The sequence below is a fragment of the Silurus aristotelis genome (genome assembly GCF_946808225.1).
Source record: "Silurus aristotelis genome assembly, chromosome: 1".
In the NCBI taxonomy this organism is placed as follows: Eukaryota; Metazoa; Chordata; class Actinopteri; order Siluriformes; family Siluridae; genus Silurus; species Silurus aristotelis.
Window position 1 is genome coordinate 12,143,064 of NC_139574.1, and position 16,760 is coordinate 12,159,823.

General features: G+C 40.4%; 1 protein-coding gene across 4 annotated transcripts in view; it reads right to left on the bottom strand.

Moving 5' to 3' along the window:
- Nucleotides 1–16,760, bottom strand: part of col15a1a (collagen, type XV, alpha 1a) — a 94,189-nt gene that overhangs the window by 55,226 nt on the left and 22,203 nt on the right. The gene's annotated exons all lie outside the window — the stretch shown is intronic.

The following is a 16,760-nucleotide window of genomic DNA, read 5'->3' on the forward strand; positions in this document are numbered from 1 at the left end:
ATTTCCCAAAGCATTAACTCAAACTAGACTCTCTTAAAGAACTTTAGGCTTTTTCATCAAGGTCAGGCTCACAATAGTGGTGTTAACTCAGCAGGATCAGGCAAGATGTAGAAAAAAACCTCGTCACAGTGGTTCACCCCAAACTCTTCATCCCTCTTAGTATTCCAACCTAATACATACGGTTCTTATTAAGGTTGAAAAAGACTGCTTGTGGTGGGATCATCTGGAAGGAATTAAGTCATACAGGATCTTATGAGCTAAAAATAAGTGCAGAGTTAATAATATGTGCTAATAAGATGGGCTACTGTATAACATGCTGAACCATGCCATCATGAGATAGGCATGAAATAAATGACCTCGTCATTTATAAGGAGTGTACATGGTGTAGGTCATTCACACATCATCCCTGGATTCCAATATTGTTCAAATATTTTGTGTAATAAAAATATTCTTGAAATTAGTGAGGTTTGGTCTGGCGGTGGGCTTAAGGCCAAAAGGAAATTCTACCTCTCATGCATGCTGTAGTCCATTGTAGACTGCACTGAGACACATTCATTCAATCATCATTAATTGCTTTATGCTGGTCACGCTCATAGTCAGGCAAGGTAGTTATATACTTGGTCTATTTCAGAACACCACACACACACACACACACACACACACACACACACACACACACACACACACACACACACACTTTCGCACCCTCATTTACTCCCAGGGCTTATTTAGTTTAACTAACCTAAGGAAGCCCACACCGGAGCAGCAAACACACATGAAAACTCCACACGGAAAGAAACCTAAGCTCAAGATCAAACCATTGAGCCATGAGATGGTACTGCTACCCTTTGCACCAGCATGGCTCCCAGGAAGATAGGTTAAGCCAAAACATATAAATGATAAGCTATGAGCTAAAGCAAAGTTTTACAATCATGGTGTATTTTAAACTGAAATTGATGAGGAATTCTCTATTCTGACTTCATTTTGCTGCCAGATCAATATCAGTATGCTTTTAATGTTTCCAGGCAACTTAGTCATCCAACATCATTACATATGTGTGTGTGTGTGATACACTGTGTTTATCACATTTCTTTGTATCCAAACATATTCCAATTTTGATTAATAAGTAACATGCGATTTAATATACATGTACACAACTGCAAAGCTGAGATAGATTACATTACAGGGAGTGGTGGTGAGATCATACAGCACATGATAAAATCTTATGCCTAGGCCAGTATAATGTCTAGCTTCATATCCATCAAGCTACAAACCTAATGGCCAGAAGCCAAATTCAAACATCTAAGTGCACTGTAGAGCAAATGAACTGTGTAAACCAGCCTTCAGACCAACACTGTAATGTAAACCAAGGCATTTGTGTGCAATATTATCACTTCTTGGCAAGTTAGTAAGTTGCTATGGGGCTGACCAGACTTTGATTAGAAATTGATTCATGTGAGTACAATCAAAAGTTACATCCTCATGCAATTGTTAAAGACAGCCTTTCTTACTTGCCATGTGTCCTAATACATCACTTACCCACATGGCCATTAAAAAAATAAATAAATACCTTTGGCTAAAAATGTAATTTTTATGATTATGAGATGTTAAAAAAAAAAGTCCAGGCAAGCTTACAAATTTTTGCAAAAAAAAAAAAAAAAAAAAAAAAAAAAATATATATATATATATACAGTGAGGAAAATAAGTATTTGAACACGCTGCTATTTTGCAAGTTCTCCCACTTAGAAATCATGGAGGGGTTTGAAATTGTCATCGTAGGTGCATGTCCACTGTGAGAGACATAATCTAAAAAAAAAAAATCCAGAAATCACAATGTATGATTTTTTAACTATTTATTTTAATGATACAGCTGCAAATAAGTATTTGAACACCTGAGAAAGTCAATGTTAATATTTGGTACAGTAGCCTTTGTTTGCAATTACAGAGGTCAAACGTTTCCTGTAGTTTTTCACCAGGTTTGCACACACTGCAGGAGGGATTTTGGCCCACTCCTCCACACAGATCTTCTCTAGATCAGTCAGGTTTCCGGCCTGTCGCTGAGAAAAACAGAGTTTGAGCTCCCTCCAAAGATTCTCTATTGGGTTTAGGTCTGGAGACTGGCTAGGCCACGGCAGAACCTTGATATTCTTCTTACAGAGCCACTCCTTGGTTATCCTGGCTGTGTGCTTCGGGTCATTGTCATGTTGGAAGACCCAACCTCGACCCATCTTCAATGCTCTAACTGAGGGAAGGAGGTTGTTCCCCAAAATCTCGCAATACATGGCCCCGGTCATCTTCTCCTTAATACAGTGCAGTCTCCCTGTCCCATGTGCAGAAAAACACCCCCAAAGCATGATGCTACCACCCCCATGCTTCACAATAGGGATGGTGTTCTTGGGATGGTACTCATCATTCTTCTTCCTCCAAACACGTTTAGTGGAATTATGACCCAAAAGTTCTATTTTGGTCTCATCTGACCACATGACTTTCTCCCATGACTCCTCTGGATCATCCAAATGGTCATTAGCAAACTTAAGACGTGCCTGGACATGTGCTGGTTTAAGCAAGGGAACCTTCCGTGCCATGCATGATTTCAAACCATGACGTCTTAGTGTATTACCAACAGTAACCTTGGAAACGGTGGTCCCAGCTCTTTTCAGGTCATTGACCAGCTCCTCCGGTGTAGTTCTGGGCTGATTTCTCACCTTCCTTAGGATCATTGAGACCCCACGAGGTGAGATCTTGCATGGAGCCCCAGTCCGAGGGAGATTGACAGTCATGTTTAGCTTCTTCCATTTTCTAATGATTGCTCCAACAGTGGACCTTTTTTCACCAAGCTGCTTGGCAATTTCCCCGTAGCCCTTTCCAGCCTTGTGGAGGTGTACAATTTTGTCTCTAGTGTCTTTGGACAGCTCTTTGGTCTTGGCCATGTTAGTAATTGGATTCTTACTGATTGTATGGGGTGGACAGGTGTCTTTATGCAGCTAACGACCTCAAACAGGTGCATCTAATTTAGGATAATAAATGTAGTGGAGGTGGACATTTTAAAGGCAGACTAACAGGTCTTTGAGGGTCAGAATTCTAGCTGATAGACAGGTGTTCAAATACTTATTTGCAGCTGTATCATACAAATAAATAGTTTAAAAATCATACATTGTGATTTCTGGATGTTTTTTTTTTAAGATTATGTCTCTCACAGTGGACATGCACCTACGATGACAATTTCAGACCCCTCCATGATTTCTAAGTGGGAGAACTTGCAAAATAGCAGCGTGTTCAAATACTTATTTTCCTCACTGTATATATATATATATATATATATATATATATATATATATATATATATATATATATATATATATATATATATAAAGATTAAATGTGGATGTACCTTAGAACATTCCAGGATGTGTATGATACAAAATGTATACTATTATAGGGCAAAAGTTTGCAAAATGAGGCAGGAGATTTACCTTAAGGTTGTCCGAAGGCAAAGCAACCTTTCACATCCAATTAGATTAAAAAGTCGTCAGATATATTAAAACTTTTTTATGTCTCATGTTTCTATATCACACTGATTCTGATTTATTGTAATTGCTACAAAACCTAATATTCTAGCAAAAGTGAGCAAATGTAACCTATTTACTTGGTGTATTAAATGGGTGTTTGTTCTCTGAGGTGCAAACAAAAGATTTCTTCGTGAATCCTCAAAGCTCTAATTTAAGCTCCAATACAAAAAGTCCTGACAAGAATTTTATAGACATTTCCTTTACCATAATATTGTGGTACTGCTGAGCTATTCCAGCTTGAATAGAGAGCTGTTTGGGAGCAATCATGCTTCACAAGCACATTTATGCAATAAAACAAAAAAAAGTCTTTGCTGATCCAGCTGTTGCTTATTACGTGAATAGGCAAAAGAAGTGGAATGGACAATTGTGGTCTTGCAAATGAATGGTTTGAATTTACAGTTGATTTGGTAGGAGAAAAAGAGGTATTATGTAAATATTCTAGATCTAATATAGTGATCTTAAAGCTGCAGAATGGGTATCAAAACTATGTGCTGCCCATATACATTAGTAGCTGTGGGACTGCTTTTGTAGACATCTAGACAGCTTCAGAATACCATGATTAGAATATCCAAAGTCCTGATTATATTTGAACCATAAGACTGGTTATACATTAGATCTTAGGCCTAGCTTCTTTACGTAATTGCAATGACTGTTATAGTTCCTCATACATGTGGGTGTAATAAAAAGAATTAGCATTCATATATGCACAAGCACATTTAACCAATCTGTCATGGGTGAAGTGGAAAATGAGTAAGAGTTTATAGTGATTAGCCCTCAGGACCCACTAGTATAATGTATGTGCAGGCCCTCCATTTGGAACTACATACCTTTTTTATAATACATTTCCTAGTTTTAGCATAGTAACAGAATAAAGTCTTGACTAAAATACATGGTGTGTTATACAACTCATTGCCTGTATAATGAAAAATATTAGCATTATAACATTATAATTCTATAATCTAAGATAATTATATAATCTAAGACCAAGAAGATGTACAACTTAAGCTCATATAGTATTTGGGTTGCTAAATGAGTAAATTGTCAAATCATTTTCTGTATTTAGATGGTGTGCTGCATGGAATTCCCCCTTTTTTTCCACCAAACCCATCCACCCCTGCATGTGAATGGCAATATTTGTGAGCCCTTGTACACCAATAAAAATTCATGGTGGAAAAACCTACTGTATGAATTCACATAGCAGTGTAGCAGTGAGATGGAACGAGAGATGGTATAGTCCAACAGTAACTAGATTATACGTTTTCAGGGTAACAGAGTACTAAGACCTAGAGGTAAGAGGTAATTATTCAGTTTTGCTGTTAAAGAGAATTTGAAGCATGAAATAAATATTAAAGCTATTTTGTATTGATAACATGGTTAACAAGAAAATTTGTGCAAAAAATACAATGATATACTTAATTAGAAATGTAATTTATGTGTTATAAGGTAATCTCAGTGTCCACATTTGAGTCATTACAGTATTTTTTTAAACTCTGTGTATGTGTGTGATTCTTTCAGGACAGAATTAATACATGATAGCTTTATTGCCATCTGTTGTAAACCCACAAGCTCCAGCACAGAGCCTTAATTGGTTGTCCCTGCTTAGAGTTTTAGCTTAGAGAAGGAACTACTGCAGCTAAATATGTCCAGGCCGCTGAGAATGCACTCCCCAATCATCCAGAGACCAGCCCAATCAGCAAACATCTTATAACCAGATGCAGATCTGGACAAAGAGCTGTCTTCAGAGTCTGGGTGGATGATATATTTATCAACTAAATTAGTCTATTAACTGTACAGCCACAGCAGGACTGCATTTTCAGTCATTTTATTACATTCTTTTAACTTTCAATTTAGAGATTAAGCAGCACTTCTTGCCAAATATTGTACAAAACATAGTTATATTAAATCTATAACATAATTTTTTTTCTTACTACTCAAGACCACAATGCAAGTTTAATTTGTTAAAAGTAAAAAAATTTAAATATTGCAGTTAAAATTAATTTTAACTTTGTCAGTATTTAAAAGACCAAGTGAATAAAAATAAATCGACATTTAGCTTCTAAACCCCCAATCAGCTTTTTCTATTTAAACAATATCATTTTGTGAATTAACCAACATCATTATTATACTTTACAGTTCACATACTGTATATACAGTATAAAGGCTGAAGGCAATATTGTTCAAGCCTAGACTGTAGCTGCTAAATGATTATATAGAGCAAATTGTTTGCTAAATATGGTGTCCAGGCTATTTTATATAAGCCTGCTATACTGGCACATCTATTACACATCAATATGTCATGTTAATAACTAATAGTTGGTATGCCAAATCTGAACTATGTGTGTTACTCTGTAGTGCATTATTCTTGCTAATGTCCTTGGAATTGAGTTATATTATGCTATTTGTACACACTGCACAAAGAGGCAAACAACTGTCATTTCTGAGGAAGGGGTTTAAATAGAAGGACTAATTAACTACAAGTGCAGCTTTTTTCTTTACAAAGCTTGAAAGATACATGGCATGATAATGAACTTGTAACACTTGAAACAGGGTGTGTTTTAATGTGTGTGTGTGTGTGTGTGTGTGTGTGTGTGTGTGTGTGTGTGTGTGTGTGTGTGTGTGTGTGTGTGTGTGTGTATGAGTGTTTTAATTAGTATGCATAATGGCTATGCCTACTCCATTCCTTTAGATTAACTACTAATGGTTCCAAAAAGATTTTTTGCAGCCTTTTATCTCCTTATTTCTTATCTTTTTTCTCCTTCATCTCTTCATCCTGAGGGCTTCAAGGCACGAACTTTAATAACAACAACATAAAAAGTCTACATTTTGGCCACTAATGGAAAGCAGTCTTTGTCTGTTCCACCAGCAGACTGGATCTTTTGGTGTTTATCAAAATTTTTTTATAATTTTATTAACTTTTTGTTAGGAACCACATAGGCGGAATCAACTCAAGATTGAGGCACACCAGAAAGACGATAACAGATTTGGTAATGATGTAAACAGACTCACAGCATTGTAGTAAATGAGTAAACCTGCATTTAATAGATTATATAGCTTACTATATACAAGAGCAATACATTAGGCTACAGTATACTCAATGGTTATTAGTATTATTTCAGCCCCTGAATAAATAAATAAATAAATAGATAGATAGATAGATAGATAGATAGATAGATAGATAGATAGATAGATAGATAGATAGATAGATAGATAGATAGATAGATAGATAGATAGATAGATAGATAGATAGATAGATAGACTTTTTATTTTGTCATTTAGATTATATGAGACTCACCAGATTGTGATAATGAAAGACCTGAATTGCTCTCAACTGCCATTTCTTAAAGTACAGGCAGACTTCCTTTAAGAATGGAGATATTTTTCCACTATAAAATACATACACTCTGAACCATACAGTTGATTAATAGATAGACTTTTGTGTGGTGCTCCTATTGCCAATAAATATCCTTCATTACCATGTTCCAGATGGCTACAAAGAAGGACTTTACTTTAGTCTGTTCTTCCTTGGGAATTAAATTATTCTGAATGTTTCCAATTTAGTGTAAATTATAATATGTTTATGTTAATCATTATGAACGATGTTCTTGTAAGTTTCACAAAAGTAAATAAATATTACAAAAGAATTAAACTTGTGATTTACATGTACCAGTGTCTACTCAGAATCACTCAACACTCACAAATTAATGTGTTATTCACTTGAGTAGGGTATTTTGGAATTTATAAGTGCTTTACTGCATGCATTTATAACCCAGTTACTGACATTCTGAATAAGGGACAGTAAAGTACACAAGAAAAATAATTAATCATTTTGATTAGATCTGCTCATTTTTAAAGTGTAGTTTTACAGACCAGTATACTAATACATTATGAACAGAAATGTTTGATAAAAAGTTTAAAATACAGTGTGTGGTTGCCTGACATATTTTATTCAATCTACACATTTCCTAAACATAAAGTGCTTCTCTGATATCTTTTGCATCTTAACCACATATAACATCACTTAGCACTGACATTTGCTATCTGAATACAAGCAGAATTCATTAGACTCCAGTCTGTTTCGCTACTGCAAGTAGCTATGCAACAACTTGTTTTAGGATCACAATTAACTAGCAAGGTTTCAAACTCTTTGGTTAATTGTGTTTTTTTTTTAAATAGCTCCATCCATCTTCTCCCGCTTATCCGATGCCGGGTCGCGGGGGCAGCAGTCTAAGCAAAGATGCCCAGACTTCCCTCTCCCTAGACACTTCTTCCAGCTCTTCCGGGGGGACACCAAGGCGTTCCCAGGCCAGCCGGGAGACATAGTCTCTCCAGCGTGTCCTAGGTCTTCCCCGGGGTCTCCTCCCAGTGGGACGCGCCCGGAACACCTTCCCAGGAAGGCGTCCAGGAGGCATCCGGAACAGATGCCCGAGCCACCTCAGCTGACCCCTCTCGATGTGGAGGAGCAGCGGATCTACTCCGAGCTCCTCCCGAGTGACTAAGCTTCTCACCCTATCTCTAAGGGATCGCCCAGCCACCCTGCGGAGGAAGCACATTTCGGCCACCTGTATCCGGGATCTTGTCCTTTCGGTCATGACCCAGAGCTCATGACCATAGGTGAGAGTAGGAACGTAGATTGACCGGTAAATCGAAAGTTTCGCCTTGCGGCTCAGCTCCTTCTTCACCACGACAGACCGGTACATCGACCGCATTACTGCAGAAGCTGCACCGATCCGTCTGTCAATCTCCCGTTCCACCCTTCCCTCACTCGTGAACAAAACCCCAAGATACTTAAACTCCTCCACTTGCGGCAGGAACTCCCCACCAACCTGAAGTGGGCAAGCCACCCTTTTCCGACTGAGGACCATGGCCTCGGATTTGGAGGTGCTGATTCTCATCCCAGCCGCTTCACACTCGGCTGCAAACCGTCCCAGTGCATGCTGAAGGTCCTGGTCTGATGAAGCCAACACGACAACATCATCTGCAAAGAGCAAAGACGAAATCGTGTCGTCACCAAACCGGACACCCTCCGACCCCTGGCTGCGCCTAGAAATTCTGTCCATAAAAATTATGAACAGAACCGGTGACAAAGGGCAGCCCTGCCGGAGTCCAACATGCACCGGGAACAAGTCTGACTTACTGCCGGCAATGCGAACCAAGCTCCTGCTTCGGTCATACAGGGACCGGACAGCCCTTAGTAAAGGGCCCCCGACCCCATACTCCCGGAGCACCCTCCACAGGCCGCCGCGAGGGACACAGTCGAATGCCTTTTCCAAATCCACAAAGCACATGTGGACTGGTTGGGCAAACTCCCATGAACCCTCCAGCACCCTGTAGAGGGTATAGAGCTGGTCCAGTGTTCCACGGCCTGGACGAAAACCACATTGTTCCTCCTGAATCCGAGGTTCTACTATCGGCCGTATTCTCCTCTCCAGTACCCTGGCATAGACTTTCCCAGGTAGGCTGAGAAGTGTGATCCCCCTATAGTTGGAACACACCCTCCGGTCCCCCTTCTTAAAAAGAGGGACCACCACCCCGGTCTGCCATTCCAGAGGCACTGTCCCCGACCGCCACGCGATGCTGCAGAGGCGTGTCAGCCAAGACAGCCCCACAACATCCAGAGACTTGAGGTACTCAGGGCTGATCTCATCCACCCCCGGTGCCCTGCCACCGAGGAGTTTCTTTACTACCTCGGTGACTTCAGCTTGGGTGATGGACGAGTCCGCCTCTGAGCCCTCAGCCTCTGCTTCCTCAATGGAAGACGTGACGGTGGGATTGAGGAGATCCCCGAAGTATTCCTTCCACCGTCCAACGACATCCCCAGTTGAGGTCAACAGCTCCCCACCTCTACTGTAAACAGCATTGGTGGGGCACTGCTTTCCCCTCCTGAGGCGCGGGACGGTTTGCCAGAATCTCTTCGAGGCCAGCCGATAGTCCTTCTCCATGGCCTCACCGAGCTCCTCCCAGGCCCGAGTTTTTGCCTCGATAACCACCCGGGCTGCAGTTCGCTTGGCCTGCCGGTACCCGTCAGCTGCCTCAGGAGTCCCACAAGCCAACCAGGCCAGGTAGGACTCCTTCTTCAGCTTGACGCATCCCTTACTTCCGGTTTCCACCACCGGGTTCGGGGATTGCCGCCTCGACAGGCACCGGAGACCTTACTGCCACAGCTCCGAGCGGCCACTTCGACAATGGAGGTGGAGAACATGGTCCACTCGGACTCAATATCTCCGGCCTCCCTCGGGATCTGGTCAAAGCTCCGCCGGAGGTGGGAGTTGAAGATCTCTCTGACAGGAGGCTCGGCCAAACGTTCCCAGCAGACCCTCACAGTACGCTTGGGTCTGCCGAGTCTGTCCAGCTTCCTCCCCCGCCATCGGATCCAACTCACCACCAGGTGGTGATCAGTTGACAGCTCCGCCCCTCTCTTTACCCGAGTGTCCAAGACATACGGCCGCAGGTCAGAAGAAACGACCACAAAGTCGATCATCGACCTGCGGCCTAGGGTGTCCTGGTGCCACGTGTACTGATGGACACCCTTATGCTTGAACATGGTGTTCGTTATGGACAAACTGTAACTAGCACAGAAGTCCAATAACTGAACACCGCTCGGGTTCAGATCAGGGAGGCCGTTCCTCCCAATCACGCCCCTCCAGGTGTCACTGTCGCTGCCCACGTGTGCATTGAAGTCTCCTAGTAGAACGACGGAGTCCCCAGTCGGAGCACTGTCCAGCACCCCTCCCAGAGACCCCAAGAAGGCCGGGTACTCTATACTGCCGTTTGGCCCGTAGGCACAGACGACAGTGAGAGACCTATCCCCGACCCGTAGGCGCAGGGAAACGACCCTCTCGTTCACCGGGGTAAACTCCAACACATGGCGGCTGAGCTGGGGGGCTATAAGCAAACCCACACCAGCCCGACGCCTTTCACCATGGGCAGCTCCAGAGTTGTAAAGAGTCCATCCTCTCTCGAGGAGTGTGGTTCCAGAGCCCAGGCCGTGCGTAGAGGTGATCCCGACTATCTCTAGTCGGAACCTCTCAACCTCACGCACAATCTCAGGCTCCTTCCCCGCCAGCGAGGTGACATTCCACGTCCCTAGAGCTAGCTTCCGTGTCCAGGGATCGGGTTGTCGAGGCCTCCACCTTCGACTGCTGCCCGATCCTCTTAGCACCGGCCCCTTACGGTCCCTCCTGCAGGTGGTGAGCCCACTGGAAGGCGGCCCCACGTCGCTCCTTCGGGCTGAGCCCGGCCGGACCCTGTGGGGGAAGGCCCGGCCACCAGGCGCTCGCATACGAGCCCCAACCCCGGGCCTGGCTCCAGGGTGGGGCCCCGGCTGCGCCATACCGGGCGACGTCACGGTCCCTGATGTAGTATCTCTCATAAGGGGTTTTGAATAATTTTGGGTTTTTGTTAAATAGCTCCTTAGTATGAATTTTATCTGTAAGATAAAGTCTAGATTAAAATTAATACTGAACTAAAACCTTTCCATTTCATTTTAGTAAAATATTTGGCAACCTGATTTCTTACAACTGGGACTGTCAACAGCAGAAAACCCAGTTTTTGGCTGTTTGCCACAATGATGAGCCAAACAGGATTTCCCGGACTGCCATGCAAACTCGTAATGAAATGTTCATTTGGGTCACATGCAAAATGCAGCTGTCAGACAGAAGCCATGAGAAGACAGAAGCTTTCTAGGTCAATGAACCACCCTGAGAACTGAACAGGCCTGAGAGTTTAGTAACACGATATGCTTAATATTATCTACAAAACGTCATTTTTCAGGTAGTAAATGAACCTTAAGATATTACAGTAAACTGCATCATCTATCTGAGTCATCTAGGTTATAAGAACGAGCTGTGGCTTTTATTGTACAGGGAGTTTTTGTGTAAGAGAGAGTGTTTGAGAGAGGGAGAGAGAGAGAAAGAGAGAGAGAGAGAAAGAGAGAGGGGGGAGGGGGGGGTCAGAGTTTTTGAGAAGGTACAAATGTGTCATCGTCATACACTTTCAACTTTTATTTGCCAAATGAGGCAATGTGAAGCAGAGAGATGTCTCCTGGGCCATATCTATGGAGCCAGTGGATGTTCTAGTAGAGTAATGGGATGTCGGGTTATGGGACTATGTGTTTCACTTTAGTCCTGCATCCATGAGAAATTAAAGTAGATGAAGGCTGAGCTTCTGCCCTGGAGGATTAAATGTTGCTGCAAAGCATATTGGGCTTTGGAGTACTGGTAAATGTGAACCATTCCTTTCTGTCATCAAGTTTCCTCAAAAGCCTAATGGGAAGAATTTTGTCTGGGTGATTATGTAACAGAAAAGTCTGTCTGAAACTTACATAAAAGGGGACAAGGGGTTTATTAAGAGCATTACAGATAAAGATTTAGGGTTTAAAGAAAACCAACAAACACACACACACACACACACACACACACACACACACACACACACACACACACACACACACACACTGAATAAGACTGAATAAGGACAAATTAATTTGTTGGATTACAGGAAACATTACAGGAAAAATAAATAGCATCTGCTTTTTGTGAAACTTGCATTTCTGGGTAACTTTTTTAGGTCATACGATGATGCACACCACTGGCACTGAGGACTATCCATGAAAAGAACAAGTGTTGTGAAAGATTGTTTTTGGATCACACCTGCTTTAACTCTTAATGAGTTATTATGCTACAATAGATCAACGAAAGCTGCATACAGTGCAATGTCAGCAAAACACTTTGCATTGTGTCCTAGTTTGTGTTATAATGTGACCTCAGTTTCAGGACATTGAGAAACAGAGCCAAAATAAGCCTTGACACTGTCTCATGTTGTTGGCTAAACAGTTGGCCAATTATGACCCACCCACTGAAAATCCAGAGAGAAACAATTAACCATTCACTTCCACTTCCTGTCTACATCTGGTGAAAATCTTGGCTGAACCACTCATAGACTTTGATGTATTATTTAAAGCATGCTTTTTTGTTTTAGATCAAAGTCAATGCTTGTATCCCAAAATTATTTGACTAAACTTATGTGCTAATACATGTAATTATTAATAACACATGCATTCCTAGATTAGGTTTAATTAGTGTTCATGGTTATGAGTAGCGTCCAGCTTCATACAGGTGAGACAAATTTTAAACATTCTCAGAACTACTTTAATTAATCTAAGTAATATTATAAGTTGGTAAATGTTGAAGTAGCAAAATATAAATGTTTACATTTACATTATAAGTATGAACATATAAATGCAAGAAACTTTCACCAAGGAGCAAGCAAAAATATTAACCAAGGCTAACAGCTAGTATGTTAGCTAATGTAGGTTGGCTGATAACCGTGACAGTACAAACTAGCTGCATGCTAATAGCTACCTATCACAACACAACATCTTGATCACAACATTCACTATATTTCCAAAAGTTTGCAGACACCTGGTCACAAGTATGGAATGTGCTTTTTTGAGCATCACACTCCAAATTTAGTCCTAGTTTGCTCTTATAATTCCCTCCACTCTTCTGGGAAGATGTTTCACTAGATTTTGGAGTTTGCTTGTGGACGTTTGTGTTCAGCCACAAGGGTGTTAGTAAAATCAGGCACAGGTGTAGGTGAGGTAAGGACGCCTGGGTTGCAGTCCAATCCAGCCCAAATGTGTTCAGCAGGGATAAGATCAGAGCTCTATAGCAGGCAACTTTAGATCTTCCTCTCCAAACCATGTTAACCATATCGCTTTGACATGCTGGAACAGGTCTTTGTTTACAGGTTCAAGTGAATGCTAAATTGTATTATACTGCATCCAAAGTCATAGTATACAATTGTGTGCCTCAAGCTTTGTGGTAACAATTTGGAAAAGGACCACATATGACAGGACAGGCCAAGTGCCCAATATTGAATTTTGTCCATATAGTGTATGCATTACAGTGATAAATATTAGGCCTCATTCTTGCTGTCATATCTATGTCTGATACTAAAGGCAGTGGGCAGGCCGTACATTTGGTACCTGGGCCTTCAGTGGGGACTTACCCGACTTAATCCACCTCTTAATACCACCACATTGCATTTATAGAAACCATCAATACTATACAAAAACGCAATATTTCAACGCGTGGCATTTCAGAGAGAGAGAGAGAGAGAGAGAGAGAGAGAGAGAGAGAGAGAGAGAGAGAGAGAGAGAGAGTAAATTTGCATATGGAGGGTGAATACTATTTTTACTAAAGTAAGCTCAAAACCTCTACACTACAACCGTAACTGTGCCACCCACATCATCTGAGGCAGTTCAGAACAGTGGTGCCATTAATAAGCACTGATCTGGAAGTGGTGAACAAACCCTTTCCCAGGCTAAGACAAGGGGTTACCCGACCTCTCCTCACGATGTCTAGCTTTTCTTGAAAATGGTTTTTTAATTATGTCTGAGACCAAATCAATTTCTCTTACTCCATCAGCCATTGTGGGTGTAAAAAAGTCTAACTCTAATGTATTAATGTGTGCAGATCGCTTCAGTTTTTTGCTAGTCGAACTTGGCTGTAACAGTTTCGCTCTGACCAACCAATCAGAGGACGGAAAAATGCTGCCGCTATTCTGGGCCAGCTAGCTGGCACTGTGAGGTGAATTTGAAATCTGATTGGTTAAAGAAACAGTCCCATTGCTAATATAGTCTAAGGTACATCAGCCAGCACTACTGATTGTGAAGGCCCTGGGCAGATTAGATTGACATGGCTGCACATAGACGCTGGAATCTGATTGGACAAAAAAATCTAACATCCACATACACGTACTGAAAGCAGTGCAGCCAGGAAAAATGCTACGAAATGAAGAGAATAAACTGTTGGAAATAAATTAATAAAATTTCATGAAACAAATATTAGAATTTAGGTTGTAAATGTAGGTCAGTGCTTCTGATAATGTTTAGGCCAGCAGAGAAGGCCTTGCTGGCCCTAAAAGGTAATTTTACTTACTGAGCTTATCACATATATTATTACAAATACATTTATTCATGTAATGTGTAGAAAGAGTGCATTTTTTCCTTTTTTAATGCCATAGAAGTAAACTTCAGGTGGATTATTTAAAAAAATACTCAAGCAAAGTACAGTGTAATTGCAATCTGGCTAAATAATATGTATTAGATATATAATTTAGATATCACAGGCAGACTGGTTTTATACTGTTTTCAGTTGCCTGGGGAGCCAAGCAACCTTTTTATTAAAGTCAAGAGTGCACTCTGAATTCCCATTAAGTTTATGTTCAAGCTGTGATTTTGCTTACATGCTCACCTAAAAACACACTTGCTGCTTTCATTTAGACCTTCTCAGCCCCTGACAAGCTTGCAGGCTGGCATTTCTGTGGTTTTATACATCTTGCAAGTTACACTCTTTAACAGCCAAGAGCTCAAAGACACCTCAGTTCTGGGATGTAAAATTATTCATGATTTTCCTGTATTTTCATTAAGGAAGTCAGAGCATGCTGGGTAAGGATTTGGTCAAAAGGTTACTTAAGGTGGAGAAAGCAAAATTGCAAACTGCCCTGATTTTATTGACCTTGATTTTTAAAAGGATTTCTTAGGCATATGGCTTGGGTTATTAAATATTTGTATGAAATTAAATATTAAAAGTAGATGGCAAATATTGAATGACCTTGAACATTCCACACATTTGTAACTCTTTTTAGTTTTGCTTGCAATAGATAACAGTTTAATAAAAAAAAAAAAGCATAATTTTAACAAAAATATTTTATTTGTACAATATTTGTATATGTACAACATATTTGTACATAAATTATTTTGCGCTACTATCACAAAGTTTATCCTCTTTACGTTCTGATGCATATGCATGTACATGGTACATGTACATTTTTCACAGTAAAGTTATCTTTCAAAAAGCTTTAGCAAGACATCTACAAACATAATCCAAAAAAACACTACAAAGTTTAAATTGGATTTACTATAGCTCACTATAACGCAGATCAGTCCCACCTCATGCTAAACAACACAAATAACCTCTATTATACAGCTTTTGCAAACAGTTCACCAGTCTGCTTCTCATAGAATATAAGGTAATCTGTTCAGCATCAAAAGGTTGTCTTTGACATTCTCTAATAAATATCCGTTGGTTATTTACACAACAAGTAAACAGCAGATTACAAACCACAGGATATTTGCAGAGAGAACAGGCACGCTTCAATACAACCCTCAGTTTGTTGACACACAAGTGTGAAGCCACAAGAGGAAATGGCGTGAGCTTGTGTGTACACACTACATTGTGATGCGGTAACCTCACAATTGACTTTGGGAGTGGAAACCTGTAGAAAAGCTGTAGTCCCACGTCCACCCTTCTCTTGTTATTTAACTATTGCAATGCTTGAGGGAAAGGGCAAGACGGAATTTTAGGTTAAACACAACAAATGCTGTGTGTTGTGTGGTGGATCATGAATGAAATTATGTTAATCGTTGCATTCAGCTCATCCATACAAAATCTGCTTACCCACAAAAGTGAAAGAGGAGAAAAATTTGTTCTGGCAAGTCAATTCTTTGTCTAAATTAAAAAGTCTAAATTTAAACCAAACTGTTTATACTTTGTTCTGTTTTGCTATGGCACATAGCTACTCAAAAACATCTGACTCACAACATCTGACATCCACTATAGCAGAAAATCTCACTTCTAGCAAGCTATTAGACACCTTAAAGTATCTCTGTGTTTGGTACCAGAACTGGCTTTTTACCCAATATTATCTGTGTAGGTTGATAGCTAGGCAGGGTTAGAAATCTTGTTTTGATTTAATATTACTATTAATATATTTAAAGCAAGGTATCAACAATTTAACAATAATTTGACCAAAATGAGTAAAGTATAGGAAATCAACGAATTACAGATAATACATACAAAAAGATTTTTCCTCTGATGAAAGCAAACAACCCCTAATAAGACTTTGAAAATCAGTATTCAGGTTTCCTAATAAAAAAAAAAAAAAAAAAAATATATCCTATATTTACTTTTACATTTATGGCATTTAGCAAATGGACTTATGCAGAGTGACAGCAAAGTTCTATCCATAATTAAATTTTCACACTTCAAATAATACAACACATTAAAGTGTGACATACAGGGAATAACATTATATATTTATCACAGTCTAAATGATTAATTTAACTGGTGGCATGTAACATTAACAACCCTCTGACTGGGGACCAGCAGACTAAAATGAAACGATCAC